General features: G+C 44.5%; 1 protein-coding gene across 7 annotated transcripts in view; it reads right to left on the bottom strand.

Moving 5' to 3' along the window:
• Positions 1–20,598, bottom strand: part of BCLAF1 (BCL2 associated transcription factor 1) — a 406,790-nt gene extending 386,192 nt beyond the window's left edge. For all 7 annotated transcript variants that reach the window (XM_086927408.1, XM_086927409.1, XM_086927410.1 and 4 more), the window contains exon 1: positions 20,485–20,598. The gene's annotated coding sequence lies outside the window, so the exon portion shown is untranslated. The remainder of the gene's footprint in view (positions 1–20,484) is intronic.
• Between the last annotated feature and the right edge of the window lie 2,790 nt (positions 20,599–23,388).

Below are 23,388 nucleotides of genomic sequence, written 5' to 3'. Positions count from 1 at the left end.
ATCTGCAGTGGGTTTCTTAAGGAGCAGGGTCACCATTGCATGCTTCCAGCTGTGGGGGACCGTGGCTGAGTCAAGGGAAGCATTTAGTAAGGAACAGATTACATTGAGTTGGGAAAACTCAAGTTTACGTAGAACCGAAATGGGTAGGGGGTCCATGGGTGAGCCAGATTTAATATTGTTTAAAATTTCCAAAAGGGTGGCAGGTACGAGGTCAGGCCAAGTCTTCAATGAAGCCGAAGGAAGGCAAGAAGTGGTGGGGGATGGACAAGGACTGGCATTGGATTCCTCATGGGCTGTTATATCTTTGTAAATTTTGTCAATTTTGGACGTGAAGTACTGGGCAAGTTCATCACATTTCTTGCTGGAAAGAGGAGGGGGTGTAGCAACTGTGTGAGCCAGCAAGGTCTTTTACTACCTTAAACAAGACATTGGATTTATTCATGGCTTCTGTAATCAGGTTATTGACATAAGTGGCTCTGGTGTGAGCACAGGCCTTGTGGTAGAGTTTCAATTCAGCTTTGTACGTAAGCCCAGCAGCAGTGGAATAGTCCTTCCTCCAGGTACGCTCTAGTATTTTGCATTGGGATTTATGTAAACGGAGGGTTTCATTGTACCAAGGGGCAGGAGAATTATGGACAATATTTTTCTTATTAGTGAGAGGGAGGCAAGTATTTATAGCCTCGAAGAGCCAGGAATTCACCAAGTTGGCGGCTGCATTCATATTGTCTAAGTTAAGTGGGTATTTAGGCATGAGATCACACCATTTTTTATTAAAAGCTGCAATGTCCAGATTTTTCCAGACTCTCTTCTTGAAATTAATAGAAGAATTGGATATGGTCTGTGTTTTATTTTTAGTTGCAGTGAATTTAACAAGATGATGATCAGACCAAGAAACAGGTAAGGCAGGAAGACATGTTATTTGCGAAGAATTACTCAGTATTACCACAGCGTTGGCTAGGTCTCGTCTTCCCGGGTCGCCGTGTTCCATTTGTTGGACATGTGACCGTTAGACGGAACCATTCGAGTATCCGGTGTGGTGTGATTGGTATGCCCACCCAGGGAAGACTAGAACGCTGCCCTGGAGATATATAAATGAACGTGTTAGTGCGACAGTATCACAAGTCGTTAAACGGCGATGGGCTTGATAGAAATCATGTTAACATCCATCTCCAAACAAAAAAAAACAAAAAAAAAATTCCTTCCCGCAACGAAGTGTCAACCGACACCCACGCCGTGCGTTCCCCAGAGAAGGCAAATGTGGGACAAAGCGCAATAGACACACTTTTCTATTCGGTATGCAAGTACAATCAATGTCTCATCAATGACAGTCAAATAACAAATCCATCTGAACAAATTAGTCAGTTAACAAAACATATTGCCGATACTGTGTGATTGCACATTGTTAATGTGTACAGTAAGATCAAGGATTGACACAAAGCCCTATCATTTTGCTTATTTGCACAGTTATGCCAAAATACCTCGGTAATTACATAATGAGACACTGTCATAATAACAGATTGTCATCTAAAAGATTATGGTTTATAAAATAGATAAAAAGGGCAGAGAAAATAGGCCGGTCGTCAGTAGTCTCTGTTCTACAGTACGCAAACGCAACATCCACATGGCTTCCTTGCGTCGCAGGTTCAGTTCTCTGTTGCCCCCCCCCGACGTTGTTCGCTACCGTCTCGATGCCAAAGAAACGGACCCCCATGTCATCCTCCTGTGCATGACACGTTGCCACGTGTAGTGCTACGGGATACTTAGGGTCTTGCTTTTGTATTGCTCTCATATGCTCTACAATCCTTTCTTTTAATGCCCTTATAGTGCTGCCAACTTAATATTTACCACATGAGCATTCGATTATATAAACTACAAATTTGGTTGTGCAGTTAACATTTTGTTTGATGTTAAAGATCTCAGCACTCGTGCCATTAAAAGTCTTGGTCCCATGCTTAGCCCATCTGCACATCGCACAGAAACCGCATTTGAAAAAACCTTTACTGTGTTGTGTCATCCAGGAATTTGCTCTGGTGCTTTTGGAAATCGTGGCACTCAACCTATTGCTCAGCGTCCTGCCCTTCCTAAAAGGGATCTGAGGTGACTCTGGAATGTAATCTCAGATTGATTTGTCGGTCCTCAAGATGCTCCAATGTTTAGGAAGGCTCTTACGTATGACATGATGTAATGAGTTAAAGTCAGTAACAAGGCGGACACACATGTCCGAGGATTTAATTACCTTGTCTGATCTCAGTGTGTCTGAACGTTAAATCCTTTTCAGTCTTTTCTGTGCCTTAAGAAATGTGGTTTCAGAATAACCTCTTCTCGAAAACCTCTCATATTCCCCAGACATTCTTTGAATTCTACTTCCTCACTGCAATTTTGTATGGCCCTAAGGAATTCTCCATAGGGTATGGAATGTATCTGGTGTGTGGATGGCAACTGGAGGCATGTAGAACTGCGTTACAGGCAGTGGTCTTCTTGACTAGTTTGCTCTGTAGCGTGTCATTTACAACATATAATTCCACATCTAGAAATTCAATTTGTGTGGTGCTGTGTTCCATAGTAAAGCTTATTTCCCAGCTGTTGGTATTTAAATATTTAAAGAGGTCCTGTAGAAGTTCTTGGGTGCCTGACCAGAGAAAAATACAGTCATCAATATATCGACCCCAAAAAATTACGGAGTCGATATATTGAGCTTGGCAAATGAGGGCGAAAATTTCGACCTCATTGCCACTCCCCTCTTTTGTCGATACCAAACACGGTCGAACATGAAGAAATTATTGTGCAAGATTAGCTCCATCATGGATGTGAGCTTAATAGTATGTTGCCACATTGAGGCCGGTCTGTTGTAAAGAAGTGTGTTGACCGCTTGAATACCCAAGGTGGGGGTAATGCTGGTGTACAGTGATGTTACATCCAGTGTAGCCAAAATTGTACCCGGTTGCCTGTTTAATGATCTTGATAGTGTGTGCATAAGGCATTTTTGGTACTCGTCAAGAGCAACGTATAATCTGCAAGTTGTAAGGTCCTCTGCAGAGATACATGCATTATTATCAACAAACTGCCCAGTACATTTCGCAGAAATGTTAGGTCGTATCTTTAACATGTCTGATACCAGCGGTATTGCACAGGTATTTAAGGCGATTTTTTCGGTACTGTTAGCACCCTTTGAAGCAGTCCTGGGCATTTTTCCCAACTTAGTCGACTCTGTGTTCGGCAGACTGCCTCTCATTTTGGGACTCGTAGCAGGATCTTATTTTTTTTCCTCCTGCGCCGTTATGGCAAATCCAGCCACCAGCGATACCCAAGCCAGCATGGAAAATGTGCTGCAGGCTATGAGGTACCGTGACACAATAACACAGATCCTTGGCTTGGCTCGTTTAAGAGATACGAATACCACATGGTTCCTGTCATTCAGGCCAATCTGGCAAGATTGCATCTTACCTGTTCTACGATGCCTGCTTTGTGGAGAGGAATGAGTGTTAGATGTCTGTCTAACACTACCATTGGTTATGCCAACGGATGCCAACGCATTACTGGGTCCGGTAAAGGCTCATGTGTTGTGTTGCCCCCAACGGCTACCAATCCTGATGACGGCATTCATTGAGATCTCACCGGCAAATCCAACTGGAGGTGAGATGTGAGGATTAACAGGTACCATCTGCTATGAACATTGCTAACGCGGAAACTGAAGCTGACAGCGATGCTTCACATATGTGCACAAATGACCTTCTTAATGAAGTGGTTGAACTTTCATCTACTGTGGTAGACAATTTCTTTGCCAGCCTTGATGACTTAATGTTTTCTCCTGACTTCCAGAATAACTTTTGAAATTAGCACACAGTGTTCTTTCCAACTCTGAAATTCGACCTTCAATTTTTTCAAAACAAAAAGCTACCAACTTTGAAACTCTTTTAACAATAGATTTATTTGACTTTTTCCCCCCCAAAAAATGTAGCTTTGGCACAAAAAAAGTAATCTGATTAAAGTAGAACTATTCTTAGAGAACAAGAATTCCTTGAACACTTCCTAGAAACAATATTAGCCTAATCCACAAAGCAAAAAAGTTTGTATATTCTGTAATGGGATGGTCTTGACCTTTTTCTTCTGCAAGTAAGAGTCATTTCATGAATGTAATTTTCGTGATTCTTTCAGTTAGCATTTCTAATATCATATATCATATGCTTACAATCAAGTCATTTTCCTTAAATGTCTACTATACAAAATGCTCAAATTTTCGTGTGCAACAATTTCAAATGCATTTTATATGATTTTTTTCGGGGTTGTAAACACATTCTCTAGATATATGTTTTAGTGCTTGAACTTAGATGAACATGATAACGTGGAGTGGGTGTCATCTATCATTTTAGGACCCTATTGTAAGTTTCCAGATTCATGCCCTTATATAGGTATAAATTACCATATCCTTATGTTATGTTACGTGGGGTTTTATAAAGCGCTCAGCTACTCCGGTAGAGTGTCCCGGCGCTGTCAGACCCAGCAGGCACAGAGCAAAAGGATTAGATGAAATTATTGTACAAACAGCCATGTTTTAAGATCTTTCCGGAAGACAAAAAGGTTGTCTAACCTCCGCAAAGACAAAGGTAATGCATTCCAAAATTGGGGCGCCAAACGCTTGAAAGAGCGACCCCCGATGCGGGCTCGCGTAATTGCCGGGACCGTCGCCAGAGCTAGCGATGTAGAACGTAACGGTCTAGACGGGAGGTAAAAGCCTATTTTTTTCCTAAGGAAGCGGGCACCCGTACCATGGATGGCCTTGAATGCTGTGGTTAGAGTATTGAACATGATGCGTTTGTGTACAGGCAGCCAATGGAGAGATAAGAAGAGTTGTCGTGTTGGAAAAAAGCCAAACAAAAGTTGGATAGAATGGTATTAGTCACAACATATTGCCCCAACTCAAATATGCTGAAAAAGGTGGTCAATAGTAATTGGCATTTGATAAAAAACCTAAGCGAAGACTTACACAAAACACCATTATTTGCTTTAAAAAAAGAGGCGAGTATAGCAAACAAACTTGTGAAAGCAGCATTGCCATCAAAAGAACAACCCACTTTGCGAGCTATGATTGGGCTACCACCAATTCAAGGCCATCACAAATGTGGTGTGTTGTGCCACCACAGAAGAGGGCACCACCTTTAAGCATAAGGAAACATGGAAACACGAGACCTTCACCAATTGCAAATCACGCTATGTGATATATGGGATTAGATGCCCGTGCGATTTGCTTTATATTGGCAAAACGAATCAATAGATTCGTACACGCATTCAGCAGCATAAATCAAGAATAAAAGGAAGGTTCCCAATGCACCATTGGTGAACCATTGGCAATTAAAAAAATCATACAGAAATTGAGTTGCGATAGACAGTGATCACCAAAGTTGAGCAGGATATGAGAGGAGGTGATTTGGATGCGAAGCTCTCAAGGCAGGAAGCAATGATGATTGTACGGTTTTATTCTGCAACAGAAGGACTTAACGAACTTTCAGAAATTTATAAATTGTCATAAAGACTGGATATTCACAAGTAACCAATACGAACAATCTCAGGAAATCCACAACCCCATTGGGGCGCCCTGGAATAATGGAGACCAATCTAAAAGGACGGCCAACTGTAACTGAACAGATTGGGGCTCAGGATCGACCCCTGAGGAACTCCCACCTCCAGTGGCGGCACTAAGGCTGAGTACAGGGGGCCCAAATTGTCTGATGGCGGTCAGATAGAAAAGACTCAAACCAACTAAAAGCCGTCCCCCTCAAACCAATCTGATAGAGTCTTAAAAGGAGACTGTTGCGGGGGACGGTATAAAAAGCCGCCAAAAGATCTAACACCAGCATTGCCTTTCCTCCAGCATCCAGAACCTCCTTATATAGGCATAGAAATCATAACCATATTTAGACATAGCTCATGCAGCCCAAATACGGCAGGGCTACTTCCACTAGTACTGAAAATCCACAACGATTTCTAGGAAAAACCCGCCTTCAGCAGTCAGGGACTTCCCCTTGCTTTAATATGGATTTGTCCAAGAACTCATTGAGTTTTCAAAGAACTGAGACTCTTTGATGACGTTATTATGTCCAACCATACGTCAAACCCGGCACCTTCAAGGTATAAATATGCCCACACTTGCCCAAGCAAACACACGGTGGTTTGGAACAGTTTAGACGATCTACTTGCCCGACGTGCCTTGCTACAGCAAATGCCTAAGGAAGCCGACCCTCCAGCAGACGCACTGAAAGAGACGCTGTCTTTTCTCCTGCCGAGAAATCCAGCTCCAGTGTTTCCAGGCTACCCCTGCGGGTTGCTGGGATATCGAGTCCAGAGACTGACCTTCTCCATTCTAAACTAAGGTATAGAGCTGATTAGACCCTTAGAGAAATCTTGAGCAGATTCTTGGCAAAAGAATACTACATTTATGCTACACCTCCCTTACTTCTTCCCTCGTACTAAGCTTAGGTTAGGTACACAGGGGTAGGCGTATTTTAGAAGCACCAGTTGAGTACTTTTAGCTTCTGTTATTTATGTATGTATTTATATATGGTTTAGGAACCAAACAATGCTCTTACAGTATTAATTTTATTCTACTATTTATACTGTACGCATTATATTTTACAAACAGTTTTACTATTGTAGCAGTTCATTTCTTATGCTTGAGAAAGAAGACTGTTCAATAAAACCTTTTATTGAAAACTCCCGTCTTTCTACTTTCTCTGCACCTCTAATGAAACGAAGCATGCACGATTGACTGAGTGAAATATCCATCTATTGTTTCCACGACTCTGAAGATATGTTTTATCTTGGGGAAACAAAGTTGTCATATTTATGCAGTTGCCAGAGACTAATCCCTCCTTGTGAATTCGAGAACGTTTCTAGTGACCTCTGAGCTAGCTGGCACACACAATTAAATCTAGTATATTCGATAGAGACCTAGTCGACCTCAGTCCTACGTCTAAACTATAAGATATATTAGTCCAATGTGCAGAGCCTATTGGGAATATAGGAACTACACTACACGTGGAGGAAAATGGTCGCTATGTGGATCCCGGGGCATCTGTTAAAGTTGATCATTGCATTCTTCTACACGGAAACGGGTGTTGCTGGGTGGTAATGAGGGTCTGTCAAGTAAAGTGGTAACCCATAATGGATTGAAGCTGGGGTGCCTTTAAGCCCCTCTCCTTTTTTAGGTCAAGCCTATTGGCAGCGACACATGTAGTAGTCTAGTATGCTGTGTAAGTCTTGCCTTCTCTCCGCCCTTCTTTTTGATTGACTGGTGTCATGGTCCTTGGTAAATGCTGGCTTCCGATTGATTATGAGGCTTGTTAGTCCCTCCTCGTTACAGCCTTGTCGCCATTTGTTACCACCTATGAAGATAGGATCTTTTACTTGGCTATGTACATGGTCATCTTTATCTAGGGGGTCAGTGCTATTTTGTTTATGGCCACTTCTGGGGACAATGGCGGCTGCTTTATTTTGTTGTATTTGTATCCTGAGCGCGTCACCCGTTTTAGGGACACCACGCTCACTTTATTTATTTGTATTTAATACTTAGCGCGGCGTCCACTTCTGGGACACAGTGCTCTGTTTAATGTATTTTTTTTAACTTTCATAGTGAGCGCGGTGCCCGCTTCAAGGACAACACGCTTTTTTTAAACTGCAAAACTGAGAATGGCGCCCGCTTCAAGGACAATGCACTCAGTGTTAAAGTTTTTTTTTTAACGAGCGCGGTGTCCAGGATGTGCGCTGCGCTCAGTTTTCAACTTAAACAGGTATTTGCAATGCAATAGGTCTCGCATTTACGCGAGTTTAAGGTATTGGAATTGTAAACGACAAAGCCTTTTATTTAGGTTTTTAAAAACAAAAATAATAGACATAGTTATTTACAATGCCAATAGTTTTAACTTGCGTAATTGCGAGACCTATTGCATTGCAAATGCTTGTTCCTTGTAGGTCAAGGATCTTACGAGCCGGGTTGGGCTCTGTAGAGGTGATCCACCAAAACTAGGCCCATGGAATTGATTTGACTGCTTCATGCAGACGACGCCATCGTACTGGATTTTACTCCATAGTTTTCCAAAGGCGACTTAATGGGCTTGGTCACTAGTCTGATAACTTCCTAAAAATAAGTTGGAGTTATTAAAAGAAAAAAACAAAACACCAGAAGAAAAAGAAGTTGGCACTGCCCAGCGACCACCACCGTGCAGTCTACTTCAAAAGGAGGGGGGCTGAGCACCCCCTCCCCCCCATGGCCAGCTCCTGCTATGTCCCAGGTTACCCACCCCTTGGAGAGCTTTAACCGGTCCAGCCAATCCACAGCAAACACACCGCTTTCAGAAAGCGAGAGCTGTGAAAATGCTCTTGCTTGCTGGAGTGGAGCATTTGTTTGTTTCCCTGCTTGATGTCAGGCGAGCAGGGAAGCAGACTAATTGCTTCAGACACAAGGAGCTGCAAGTTTAGCAGCTCCCTGTGTGTGAAAGCAATGCATGACAAATGGACACTCCCCCACTGCAAAAAGGCTAGGCCCTAGGGGATTGGGCCCCCAGGGCCGAAATCGGCCTGGGGAGGGAAGGCAGCACGCCTCCCCACCCCATATGTTTTATTAAAGGCTGGGCCAAGGAATTGGGGTCCCTGGCCAAAATCAGACAGGGAGAGGGGGCTGCGACCGCTTCCCTAATATAAATGCACATACAGTGTACATAAGAGGAAGGCAGTGGAGGGAGCCGCAGACCCGGGAAACACTGCATCTGTCTTAGGGACAACACACATACCGGATAGTACTGAATTAGACACATAAGGTATGTACAACTTGGATTGTCCAGCTAATGATGCCCCACTATTTCTGCTTCACTGTTCTTGATGTGTGATAGGGAAAGGTGGGAACCTGACGCAACTGTTCGTATAACAATGTTGTAGTTACGAAGAGCAATGTAAGCGTATTGAAAGTTATGAATAATGTGCTGAAAATAATGTCATTGGATCTCTTGCTGTTTACTTGTGATGTGTATATGCCAATAAACAAAAACAAAAAAACAAAAAAAAAAACAAGAGGCGGTGGAAGAGAACAGCAGATTAGCACAGGAGAAGAAAATGCAGTTAAAGAAGGAGGCGGGTGGAAGAGAGCAGCAGATCAGCACAGGGAGTTAGAGAACGAGGGAGGGCGGTAGAGTAGTCCAGCTGTAGCTAGCTGCATCTAGTGCGGACGCAGTCCTCTTCTGAAAAGCAAAAACTATAACTGAATCTGGGGTGGGAAGGAGGGGGTAAAGGGGAGCACACTGCTTGGTGTATCACCTCACATTTTCTGCCAGAAGCATAAATGTACGTCTGTGAATTATAACTGTCATTTTGGTTTACTCACAGGTATTGAAGTGTTTGCTTTTGATGGAGCAGCCAGAGCTATGCATCTCTGAGCACAAGTGTTTCTGAATTATTGCCCTTCATCAACAGAAAGTAATATGTCAGTTAGGAGGTGCTGAAAAATGCTGCTCCAAGTCTTTTAAGGCTATGTACCACTCTTAGATCAGTGGTGTACTCACAGGGGATCTTCTGCCAGTAACGTCAAAGAGGAGATAATAAAATAGTGAGGGCTTGACTGATCTGCACAACATGGGAGCATATAAGCACTTTAGAACTAGCTGCTTGGGAGACTGTCTGTTGGGCACAGCACACGGACTTTGTTGCTAAGATTACAACTGCCCTGAGAAGGCGAGGTTTACCTTATCTGCACCACATAGGGACATATAAGCATTTCAAAAGCCCATGGTGTGAGACGTGCCTGAGCAAAGACTGGGCCTATCTGCGTGTGTCCGAGGCTGCCTAAAGAGGCCCTAACAAAAAGAAACGCCAACTCATTGGAGATCCCAGGAGGACGCCCACACCCAGAACCAGGTCAGCAAAGCATAGCACCAGGGGAAGGAGGACGCTGAATGAGCAACATGAGAACTGCAGCGGTGCAGACTCTCCCGGGCTGCAGTGACTTGAAGGAGCACACAGGGTGAGCTTGGTGGAACTTTAGGTCGGAAACCAGCAGATGACACCGGAGAAGACAGAAAGATCCTGGGCGCAGTGAGTGCAGGCGCTGCTGGTGGCGAGGCCCGGTGGGTGCCTTCCACCTGCGTGGGTCCGCAGCTAAATTGGTGGGATCGAAGCACTGGACTGGCAATCACTGGGCGGTACCTGGTCCAAGTGGCGAAAAGCGCATACAGGCCTGCATTGTTGCAGAGTTGGCCGGCGAGTTCCCATAGATCGCGATTGAGCCAAGGGTGTAATCGGCACTGTGGAGGTGCGCTGAGCACCTGGCATGCAGCTCACAGCCAGATAGCTGTTCCTGGAGTAAATGATACAAGCCTATATGAACAGCACAGGGCTGGCAGACATGGCGGGTTGCAGACAGATGGAGTGGCAGAGCAGTGCTCTTCCTGGAGAGACAAAGAAGGACTGCAGCAGCACCTTTGATTCAAAAGATAAATGAAAATGAATAAACACCAAAAAATAAATAAAAAGCGGGTCCCCTGGGGAAAGAACACGAGCTGGGTGCGCCAACTACATGGAGACAATAAGGGAGACACAGAAACTCAAAGGAGGCGCTAAAGTACTTTAATCATATGGGTGGAATCTAAACATGCTCTCGGCATTGCTGTGATGATTTGTGCGCCATGGATCTGTGACACTAATCAGTGAGTGAGCTCTCTAAACAAAGAGAAGGAATCATGCTGAAAACAAGCTCTCGGCATTGCTGTGGCGGGGGCAGGGCGGTAGCGCATTCCTTTGAAGTCTGATGGGGGGGCAGGGGAACGGCAGCCTTTGAAGTCTGATGCGAGGCACAGACAAATGGTGGGTTGTGACGTGGCTGGTTTGTGCACGCGCATAGTTCACATGAACTGTGTCTAATCTGCCGTTTTGGCAGACTTTTCAAACCGCTTACTAGAAATCTCGACAAACAAGCATCGAGACCTAAAAAGGGTAGTGTTAAGGTTTAAGTACCACAAGCCTGAAAACTCCCAGAATTTGTTTTGCTACGGTAGGCAAGACACATCGTAACTCATTCAGTCAGCAATGTTTTGTTACTTACAAGTGGTTTTTAGGTCTCGCCTTTTCCATTCCGAAGGAATGGAAAATGGAGAGAATTCAAGTGCTCAAAATACTCGTGAAACCAAGTGTTTTTTGGTGCGCTTTTCTTCGAGTTCACGTGGCCACAGGCACGCGCTTTTGGGCCATAAACTTTCACGGCCAGCTGTTCCCCAGCTCCAGCACCTCCCCTCTCTCTCCCTGCACACAGCCTTACTTGTATTTCTCCTCCCCCTCCCCAGCCAGCTTCCCCCAGGCCATCTGTTCCCCAGCTCCAGCACCTCCCCTCTCTCTCCCCGCACACAGCCTTACTTTGATTTCTCCTCCCCCTCCCCAGCCAGCTTCCCCCAGACCGTGTTGCCTCCCCTGCTACCCCATCCTCACTCATCCCTCGCACCCCCTCCTCGCTCATCAGGTCTGCAAATCTGCTTGCCTTCTGTCCCTTAATCTCCCCGTGACTCCCCCATCACCTCTCCCACTCCACTGCTTCAGGCCCCCACCATTTGCTCAGGACATTGCTTGTTTTTTTTACCAGCAATGATCCATGACCGATAGCTGAAGACATCAAAGTCATGTTAAAAATTATTATGGATGATTTTATGTAAAGTTTTCTATTATTCCTCAGGGAAAGGTCGCAACCGTGGGATTAATACCCATTCGGTCGTCGGTCATTTCTTGCAACCCGCAACATGCAAAACAATGTCCGTTCTACAAATCATCAAGTCGTTGGCACTTAAGAATTGTTCAAAACCAGGTTTAGCCAACCATGTCTGTCGTAAAACCACATTCTGATCTAAAATTCGTCCTTTTCATTATACTTAGGGCGGGTAGGTGATATTATAACTCAGACCAAATCGCTGTCTAGCCACTGTGCTGCGTGAACGAGGCCAGGCAAATATGAACTCAAACAAAAAACACGGAGTCGTGATATCTCTTTTGAAAACCCAGCCACCCCGATCGCCTAACCTCTCACCTCCGCATGTTTACAATAATTTTATGGTTTTGATGGCAACCAGTGTCCCGGAAGTAATGGGAAGAAACACTAGAATACACATGGTCCGAAAATAATGGGAAGAAACACTAGAATACACACGGATAAAATATACTAAGGAGCAGCCATATTGGGTGAACAAAATCGCCTCGCTGGCGGCCATGATTAGGAGGCATGTTTGGCGTGCTCTCGTTATGTTCGTAGAGCGCATGCGCATTTCTGATATAGTACCAACTCCGTCCGGATCACACGTCTACTTACGTTTTGTAGAAAGCCCTGACGAGGTTCACGCATGCACGATCTGGTACTATCGGAGGCATAACTTCTTATTAACTGTACGTTAAATGGTTGAATCTACAGCTCAAGCACAATTCTGTACGAATTGCCGTAGACGTTACTGTTGATTTTCTTTACAGCTGGCCATTATTTCTCACATGGGGACTTCAACTTACCGCTGGGCTCTCCTCTTTATTCTGACAACCTAGAGTGGCACACGCCAGTTCCAGTAGGTCGGTCTTTTCCGTAAATCGTCCTCAGGAGATTAAATTTTTTTCTGCACAGATTTTTGGGGGAGTGATGGGCGGTGCATGGGCAACAAGCATTTTCAATGCAATAAGTCTCACAGCTGTTAGAGTTTGAGCTATTGGCATTGTGAATGACAATGCCTTTAGCTTAAACTCTCGCAAATGCGAGACCTATTGCATTGCAAATGCTTGTTATATGAAACATCAGAAAGTGGTGTACGAAGCATGATGGGCAGCATGACTTGTAGTGTAGTGCACATAGCATACCATAACAGGGGAATTTCACTGAACAATAAGTAACCTTTATAATTTTTTCTATTAATACGTACATATAAGTCTCTACTTACTAATGATACTCACCCACATCATTTCAAACAAAGCACGGGAAACCCTCAGATGCCCTTAGGACCAAGGGTAGTCAAAAATTATAAAGAACAGCAGTCCCTAAATGCTATACAAAAAAAACATGCTCTGGGTGTACAATGGATACCCAGGAGTAGTACTTAATTAGAAATGTATTCAAAAAAAGAAGATAAAAACAAGTTTGAGAGGTTAACACCCCTCCCCCCCTTTTTTTGTGGGTATGGTAACTAAGCTTTTTTAGGTCTAGCGCCTAGCGTTGCAGTGCGCAGTGTGCAGTGCGAGACCTCTTCTAAGGGGAATCAGAAAGCTGCTCACACGCTTGTGCGTGTGATCAGGCTTTCCCCGCCCACAATTGGCTTTAGAGTTTAATAGCAAAATACGGCATGCAATTGTGCAAAGGCAGACGCATGTCCCGCCTTTGCTCCGCCCATTCCCACCGGTGGCTAGCACGCGCAGCAGTGCATTCGCCTCACTGCCCTGCCCCCACTCCTCTGTTGCGAGCTTGCACCACTGGTTTCGTTTTCCACCCCCGCCCCTCTGTGGTGCGCGCACACCACTGGTTATTTACTTATTTAAACAGGCTGACATTATGTACATATTCTATATACACATATCTATATTCTTTGTAATCTTTCCTTTTGTCTTTATTTTGTAATGTACTAAATATAGCAATTGTTTTAATGTACTTTGATGGCTTTTCAACAGAATAAAAAAAATTTATATATTGATTGACAACCAATCGTGACATCGGCAGATATCGCTTGGAACAGTGCTGGCACACATGATGGCTGCACAGAAGAATGTAAATATACATTCAAATAGTTTGACGGCCTTTAGAGATTGCTGTTACCAGTATTAGGAATGGCGCTCTGGTTTCCTGTGCAGAAAAAGAATCCTATTGCCCGAAAAGCACTTCTGCACAGTGCTGTCCCTCTGGTACTGTGTTTCGTGGGGTGGAGAATGTCAGACAGCTGAGTCTGTATGCCAGACGTAAAGCATCTGTTTCTGGGAATGAAACTGCTGCATGCGACAGGACAGCAGTGCTCGCAGCACTTGCCATATGTTGGCGTGAATGTCACCTCTGAGTCAAGGATTTAGCTATATGTAACGTTTTATTAAAAGTATATTGATAAGAGGATTTTCCTTTTAGTTTTACAATTGTCAATTAAGTTTATGTTGAAAGCAAACCATATGTATATTTTGCAACCGTCTTTTCGATATTCCCAACAATGTGTGCGGCGTGTATCTGTGCTCGGCTCTAAACAGGAATCCTGGCCAGATTGCGCCCCAGCTTAAAGCTTGAAAACCATCTGGGCAAGCGACTGCTTTGTGCTCAAGCACAGCAAGGCACAGTTTCATATGGATAAACGCATAAGAATTCTTCAATGCCCAATTTCATTAAACATTAAATGTAAAGAAAAAGCACTTGTTAGAAAATACCTGCAGATGTGCCAAATCTGTTTCACAAACTGTCAATTACCCACCCTTCTCGTTCTGCTGTAACTAAAAACGCAGGCAATTATCCGGAAAAACAAACAACAACAAAAAAAAGCTTATATCATCTTTTTTTCTCATTTCTACCAACGAATCTTATGGGATCCAGCAATGACAGGACTGTAGATTTTCGAACTTTTCATTCCTCCAAGCATCTTCCACGGATGTTCGTGCAAAAAGAAAGTAGAAGACTGCTGGTTTCTTGTTATTTTGTACTTGCCTAGTTCCTCCGTTGTCCCTTTGTAGCCCTTTTCGTTGGTTTTATTTTTTTCTGTAGTCTGGCTCTCTTATCTTCTAGAAAGGCCAGTAACTTTGCCGAAGGGTAACAAAGTTCACTTAAAACTTAACCCAAACACGTTCACAAAATTTCTTCACTGTAGATGCATTTTCCAAGGAGCATGTTACGGTTTTTAAAGTTATGCTAATAATTTCGTCCTCTTCAAGCAGCTGGTCAGTCTCAAGCACCTCCGTTGCTCCCTCACCCCGACGACTAACTATTGTTCCCACCCACCATCTCCTTTGTTGTTCTCCAACACCTAGTGGCACTGGCTTTTCCCCTTTCCTCCAAGTGCTACTGCTCCTCTTCCTCCTCACACTGCTGCTAGCCCTCCTCATCACACTGCCCCCACTTCTCTTCTCCCTCAACACACTACTGACCCTCTCTTGCTTATTAACATTTCATTTCTTTTCAAAAACTTCTCCAACCTCCCATAACTGCCCTTCATCAGCTTTCCTCCTTCCTCTACCAGTCTACCCGATTGTTCTTTTTTCTGCACCATTGTAAGCCCCCCTCCCCCCCACTCCACCAGTCTACCCGATTGTTCTTTTTTCTGCACCATTGTAAGCCCCCCTCCCCCCCACTCCATGAAATTCAGCGCCCCTCCTATGATTTTGACTTCTCGACTCGCTGAAAAACGTTCTACTCCAGGAGACATTACTGTGACGTTCCCTTCCACCACCATTTATTGTACTGTTTGTGTTGGACCTCACAGCACTCACTATTCAAACTTGTGACCCAATAACTACTTTGGCGCTTCATTAAAAAGTTTTAAAAATACGTGCTAGAAGCCTGAAGGCACCGCGGCTCCATCTGAGGGGGCTAAATGAACATCGCATGACAATATATTCACTCATCACATACAAATATAACCCACCAGCCTCAAACACCTCTCTTTAGCTTATAACATAGGACAACGAGGTAGGCTATCGCTACTGGGATTAACCGGTTTCACACCATACTGGATGACTTGTACCGTAATCCTACGTGGGTCTATACAAGGAGTACAACTGCGTTGGGGAATAATAACACTTGCTATATGCAATCAGATAGGTAAATTTTTTAAAGTAGCAGGACTTTTGGGATCGCCATCATGCTATAAACAAGTGGTTGGCGCTGTGAAACTAGAGTCATGTAGTGCCTTGGTTGGTACAGAGTCTGTTGGTGTTAAGAGCCTTTTAAAGTTTGAGCTATTGATGTTGCATTATTTAGCAAGGCCAATAGCTCAAACTTTAATAATGCGAGACCTATTGCACTGCAAATGCTTGTTTTAATACAGGCAACAAATCTGTGCCAATTCCTGCTGTTCTTTTGTGTCATCAACTTGGGAACTTGTTTTGATTTCCTTCTAGTTCACTGTGATGCACATTTTTGTGCATGGTTTGCACATGCGTGTTCCATTGCCACTCTTTGGTATGTATTGCTTTCAGGTACGATATTGGAATTAATTCTCTTATATCTTTCAATTTTCTTTTCCTTACCGATTGAGTACTACTCTTCCTGGGCATTAATTGCATATCCAGAGTATGATTTTTGTATAGAACTTAGGGACCGCTGTGCTTTATACCCACTCCCACACTGCAGCACCTACTCATTACATAGTCTCAATCTGGGTTTGATGTTAAACACTGACCAGCATAGGTCAGTGTGCAGTACCATTCTTTTATAAAATAAGTATAGTTGAAATGTTATGCAGTTATAGAAAAACATTGTTTGGCATGGTCTTTCAAAGTTAGAGGTTAACTGAAGGTATACATTTGATTAGTGCTTCTTACAATTTACATATTTAAAGTACAAGAAATTATGTATGATGTTTTTACGCTGTAAAGTTGGCATTAGTGAAACATGTGATAAAGCTTGTAAACAATAACGGGAAAGGCAGTTTCTCTTTCAAAGTTTAGAGTCAACTTCCAATAGGTAGAAAGACGCTGAAAGGCATAGTCTGAAGTATCTTCAACATTTTTAGCTGAAAAGAGGTGGTCTTTGGCATCAAAAAGGAAAACGTTCTGTTCAGTTGCAGCTAGTGTTCATCCTATAGAAATAAGAGGAACTTCCTCTTTATTGTCTTGGTACCAAGAGACGTAACGTATTCAGTAGTCAAACGAACTAGTCACACTACATTGTGGATTACAAAAAAAAATGTAAGCAGCAACCACCGCCACCAGTAAAACAAATTCAACATGAAAAAATAATAACAGACGTTTCTCAAACACATTTGACATTAGAAATGTAGGCCACAACTTTAAATTGAATAGCTAGGTAACAGGATATATTAAATATGCTATGTTCTGTCAGTGTCATTTAAACATTACTATTGCATATTTTATGTATGTACGATATTAGTGCAACCTATTTTCTTAACTATATGCGGTGGTTTGATTAGAATACCTACTATCAGGGGTGCAACTAGACCCGAACTTTGGATGGGGGAGGTGGAATACTGCTCCCCGCCAGGTCTGGTCGTACATGAAGTCACAGTCTTTTTTGGCACCCCTCCCACATTTCCTCCTTCTCCATGAATTCATTCAGTACCACTCATTAACAATGCACCTCATCTCTCTAGAACACCTTCCTTCCTGACAAACATTTAATTTTTTCACAGCGCTACTCATAGTTTACTTACACTCAATTCTGGGACCTACATGGTACACGTTCTTTGTAGCAGGCACATTAACCCTCTGGGCTGTGTGGGTGGCAGGAGTGCCCATGTGAGTGCTCAATGAGCGATGCAGCAGTGTTAGAGTAGGGTAAGAGGAGTGACTGCAGGGTGAGTGAGGTGACCATATGAATTTGGGTGCGGATGAAAGAGCAGAGTGGAACTAATTAATGTATGGTTAGTGATGGGCTTGTTTGAGTGTGATTGCAGATTGAGCAGTGGGGGGGACGAGTGAGTGAACTGTCATATGAGCGCAGGGTGAGTAGTGTGCTCGTGTGACTGCAGGGTGAGATCAGGGTGAACAGCGCATTGTGAGTGCAGAGTGAGCAGGTGAATGGTGTTAGTGCATGGTGATCATGTTGAGCGCGGCGTCCACTTCTGGGACACTGCGCGCCATTTCAATTTTTTTTTTACTGTCACAGTGAGCGCAGTGCTCACTTAAGGGACACAGTGCTCGGTTTTTTTATTTTTTAACTTTAAAACTGAGCGCGGCACCCGCTTCAAGGACACTGCGCTCAGTGTTAAAGTTAAACGAGCATTTGCAATGAAATATATCTCGCATTTACGCTGGTTTAAACTATTGGCATTTACAATGCCAATAGCTTAAACGTGCATAAATGCAGACCTATTGCATTGCAAATACTTGTTCTTTTGGCAAACCTACTTTATATTCCTTTTCATGAAATGTATGCTCACACTGCAGCAGTAAATGTAAAATAAAATTGTAAGGAATGGGCAGAGTGGGTGCCCAGGGGTACTGGAACCAGAAAAAAACTAAGCTGAGTTAACCAGTTTACAAAAGGTATGTAAATATGTAAATGGTCTTTAAAGACCTGTGAAAAACGTGGCCGTGCCAGATATTAGACTTCAGACACTGCCTGGCCGAGTCCCCAGCAGCTCGAGCTGCAACCGCCTGGGCTGAGACGCACGACAGGGTGTGGGAGGTGCTGAAGGCCTTTCAGCCCAATGGGCGTTGGGCGCCTGCTGCTTACTATAAATGTTGTATTCTGCATTTAGGACCTCTTATTTATATATAGTGGTTTTCCTTGTATGGTATGTCAATATTGGTATTTAGTAGAATAAATAAATAGCGAAAAAAAGTTTGTAGGACAAATCAAGTCTGAGGGCAAAATGGAGCTTCATAAGAGTAATAAGTCAAATGATGCTGCATAAAAATATTTTCCAAGAGTGGAGATATACTGGTTTACAAAATAAATAGTAAACCTTTGTCGGAGCTTAGAAAGCAAACGCACCACTGTAGAAGATTTATAAGTGTTTATATTTTGTGCATCATTATCAACATGCACAATATATTTTCACACTGGATTACATATGTATATACCAATATAGTACTTCAAACAAATTCTCTATGTGAAGCAGTGCATTTTTCTGACATGTTAACGAGGCCTCAGTTTAGACATGAAAGCCATCTTTTCCAAGATGGAAGCCACCCAGGTCAGTCAACGCCCCCCTCCCCACCCCAGCCCATGTCTTCCTTGCAATTTCTGCAGCCGAGTCAAGTGGAGATGTATTGGCTTAATTGTACTGTTATAGTTATTCTGCTGTCGATGATCTTTCAATCACAACCCAAAACATTTCCAAGGTCCTGCCCATGGTTTACTGTAGCCTAGTCATAACACGCTGTTGTTCAGGAACCTAGTTTTGTTCTTACATCTAACGACAAAAGCATAGAGGGTACCAAATAATTATTCATGTAGTGGGTTAGTGCTTAAAAAGTACGGCAATAGGACTTTTTTTCCTCATCAGCTCTGAGGTGCTGATGAAATGCTACAACTGCTCACACCACAGTGAGTCAGCAGAATATAAAATTGCATGTGAAAACAATGTATAGAAACCTTCGGTTTGGGGGTGAGCCAGAACACTTTCCTGATCTACTAGGGATGCTGCCTATTACTTTCCCTAATTTTACTACCCACTTGGGACTTCGAAAAAATTCAGATGTTTGCATTCAATGTATAACTTCCATTCAGAGCCTTCATGGGACCGATTCTGTACCCCTATCATAATAAAACCCTTTAATTTTTCAGTTGAGTGGGAACATTTATTACATTTGCTGTACTTTCTGATGTACTGGGAAGTGTCTTAAAGCAGGGACACAGTGTCTCACGAAATAAAGGTTTAACTCTGTCTCCGAACCAGTGAATGTGGACATTCTGGGTGATGTAAAATTGCGGGGTGTCTAAAATTGAGACATTCAGAACCCACATATCCGAGGCATTCTGGTAAGCCATAACCACCGGGTTTAAACTCAGACTATGTTTTGGCAACTTAAATAAGAATCATTCGAATAGAGCAAAATAACCTGAATGGACAAAGATGACTAGTGTATCAATTGGCAATTAAATACTTGAGAGGGTCACCGTAAACAGACATGTGAGAAGAGACTACCTGAGGTTGAGAGCCACAAAGCGAGCGGGGCAAGGGCACCCGCTTACAAACAACAACCACGTCAAAATGGGAGAGTATCCAGCCTCACTGTGAGCTGATGGGTCGCATTGACACCTTGAAACGTCCATCAACGGGTTAATAATCTAAGAGGGGGACCAACAGAGGAAGGCACGAAGGACGCTTTCAAGAACTAATATGTAAAATCAGATCATCAATGTTGGAAGAGTGGAACGAGTCCAGAGTACCCAGCAGAGGCAAATCAACCGGCCAGAGCCTATCCCGAGCACCACTCACATTAGAGAAAAATGTGCTGTTATACGAGCCGAAAAAAGCAGCAATGGGTACAGAAAAATGAACGACGACAACCGACAGTAAACATGGTAACCTGGTCTTCCCCTATATCGGCAACCAAGACCGTCCAAATAGGAACATGGGATCTTGAGTTACACTGTTAATGTCTAACGGCACCCTTCACGCGCCCTAGCGCCGCTCGCACCTGCACCAACTATGGCTACGGTCACCGCAGGTAGCAATGCAACGTTTGAGGCCGAACGCGTACCACACAGCACGCGAGACAAACAGGAAGGGGGCGCGTGCCACAATTCTCGTTCAACCGTCTACAGCCGCTCGCACCGACAGTACCGAACTCTCATCCACCCCTTTACGTTTTTGTAAAATCCCACAACCTCACCTGCAGCCACATTTAAGCAAGTCAAGCTCCACTGTGCCCGATACTGCTGTCATCCATCCCTGTCGATTCTTCAGCGTACTGCACATGCGCGCGCATGCACGAGGATAGCCTTGCACTTGCGCAAGAGTAACATGATGACGTCACAAGTATAGCCCGATTACTTCTTTCACCGATTCGGCATGGATCAGGCCGTCTGTTGACCCGGAAGTGATGCAAAGCTGTTGATCCAATCAGTAGTACCCTTTTAATTTAGGGAGTTCATAAGTGTGACGTGCGCCCCTACCTTAAGAGTCACACGGTCGCATCCTTTGGCAGGCCTGTGCGTTACCGTGACTTTGGAAGATTTAAGTTTGTGAATATAGGTTCAAAAATCACAGTTCAAAAATAACAGTATGCGAAAATATTTTGACGAATATGACCAGGCAGGCAATCCATCCAATACATGATCCAATAACGGTTATAGTGTATATGCCAAGATCAAATATAACAATGTGTAATGTAAATCTGATGTTGTAAAGCGCTCTGATGCATTGGTGCCAAAATCGAGCTATAAAAAAGAAGTTAAAAAAATGCCTCCTATTACTAACAAATTAATTTTGTAAATTACATGCAGGATTTTTTAAGGGTTATGAGTGCATGTGTGCGGAACCTTGCTTCTGGAGCGTCTGTGAAAAGAGGGACGAACCAAATTTAAATAGGTACCTCATTTCTATGGCAGGACGGAGGCTCCGATTATGCTTTCTCTATTTCTTTACTGGGAAAAACAGCAGCCAATCAGTACACAGTAAAGAAGAAACTACAATACCCATGAGTACTCAAATAGTATAAATAGGGTCACACAGGTCATAACTTCCTCTTTCTTTGCTGCTTCGCAGCCAGTTAAGTGCATTTAATATTCTTACTCACTTGTTGATTGTGCTGCTTTATTGTGTGCTTGCCGCCGCTTTGCGCGCATATTTGGCTATCATTAGCGCTCGCTTGCTTTTTCTTTGCAGCGCGTTAGTTGTTTAGTTTACAGCGGTCTTCCGCGGCTGTGTTCATTCGGCCTCGGTTTTGAGAGCGTGTGTATTTCGCCTCTCTTCTGGACGCGGTGTCGCGTCCTTTCTTTCAGTGGAGCGGGAGGTTTACGGGGGCTGGAAGGACGCGCGTGTGTCGCGCGTCCCTCCTATCGGCTGGCTGCTGTTCGCGCATGCGCGTCAGAGTTTGTTTTGGTGATGACGCGCATTTCTGTGGCGCTCGTCATTCTTGAGGCATTCTTGGAATTTCTGTTTGCCGTGCCCTGTTTTGTCTGCCTGCCTAGAGCCCCGTTACGCCCCTCTTTGGATACTTTAACTGCAGGGGTTGTAAAATTGTCGCATAGGCTCTGCCTAGAGTGGTTAAATTGTTTTTTTGGTGCAAGCCCTCCCTCCAATTTATATAATTTGTATCCTGCTTGTCAGGTTGACTTTCTGGCTTGCATTAGGGGTTCCACCCCCCAAATTTGGCGTTGGCCTTTCAAAACCTTTGGACTTCGTTCCTTTGATTCAGTGGGCACTGTTGTACTTTTTGGTCGCTATGGCTGACTATTATGATGATGAGGGGTACGACTACTACAATGAGGAGGAACCATCTGCTTCCATGGATGACTTCATGGGTCAAGCCTTGTTTCAGGCGATTGCGCCATTGAAGAAACATTTGTCCGACTATGCTGCCCAACAGGGCTGGCTGCCTCCTTCCTCTGGGCGCAGTGGTAAGTCGCCTAAGAACCCACATCGTTCGGACTTTGTTAAGTTGGCGAAGTCTTTGTCTTCAGCGCCAAGGGCTAAGAAACGTTCTGCTCCTCCACGTGACTCTCCTTCTTTGGCTTCTGATGACGGTTCGTCTTCTACATCTTCTTCTGACACTGTGAAGCCGCCTCCTTCCAACAAGCATTGGAAATGCAATAGGTCTCGCATTAGGAAAGTTTGAGGGACGTTTTACAGTCTACTGCGCTGTTACCTGGAAGGAGGAATCGCTGCTGCAGAAGGAAGGACCTATCCATACCTCGCGGAACCCGCTTCGCGGGTCCCGCAGCGCCAAGGTTGCCAAATCGAGTGTTGTCACCTGCGGGGTGTGTGCGCGAGCGACAGGGCTGCGAGCGCTGGGAACCGGGACTCACTCTCCCAGGAGCCCCGGCGATCCCGAGGCCAAGTCACCTGGCCCGCTCTCCCTGACCACCCCGCCCCGCAAAGCATCTGAAAAGGAGCCCGCCCAAGCGGGAATTCGGGACGTTTTACAGTCTACTGCGCTGTTACCTGGAAGGAGGAATCGCTGCTGCAGAAGGAAGGACCTATCCATACCTCGCGGAACCCGCTTCGCGGGTCCCGCAGCGCCAAGGTTGCCAAATCGAGTGTTGTCACCTGCGGGGTGTGTGCGCGAGCGACAGGGCTGCTAGTGCTGGGAACCGGGACTCACTCTCCCTGGAGCCCCGGCGATCCCGAGGCCAAGTCACCTGGCCCGCTCTCCCTGACCGCCCCGCATGATCCTCCCAACCAACACCTATAAGAAGTGACGTTCCTCGCTGCGCGGGAGCGCGCGGGAGTGCCCGGGGCGAAGCCCGGGCAAAGGGCGGGCCCTCTGTGGCCCTCAGAGGCACGAGAAGGCGAGGCGAGGCCACCCCCCTGAGGTTCACCGTTTGGGAATAATAAGGTACAGAATATTATTAATCCTCATTACCCCCAGGCCATCTGCCATTTGCCTGTCGACCCTGTCACATACTCTGGTCATTTGGTTCGGTCGTTTCAAGTGGTACGCATTATGGTAAGGAAAAAGCCCGTACCTGCTGCGACGGAGCCCGTCAATACAATGTTCTCATATGTGGTTCAAAAAGTCAGTAAGATAAACAATGAGAGGAGGCAATCGCTAGGCCTGAGCCCATCCCCAGTA

The sequence above is a fragment of the Lissotriton vulgaris genome, chromosome 6 (assembly GCF_964263255.1).
Source record: "Lissotriton vulgaris chromosome 6, aLisVul1.2, whole genome shotgun sequence".
Taxonomy (NCBI): domain Eukaryota; kingdom Metazoa; phylum Chordata; class Amphibia; order Caudata; family Salamandridae; genus Lissotriton; species Lissotriton vulgaris.
Note: the sequence above shows the minus strand (reverse complement) of the source record. Positions and strands in the feature narration are given on the sequence as shown.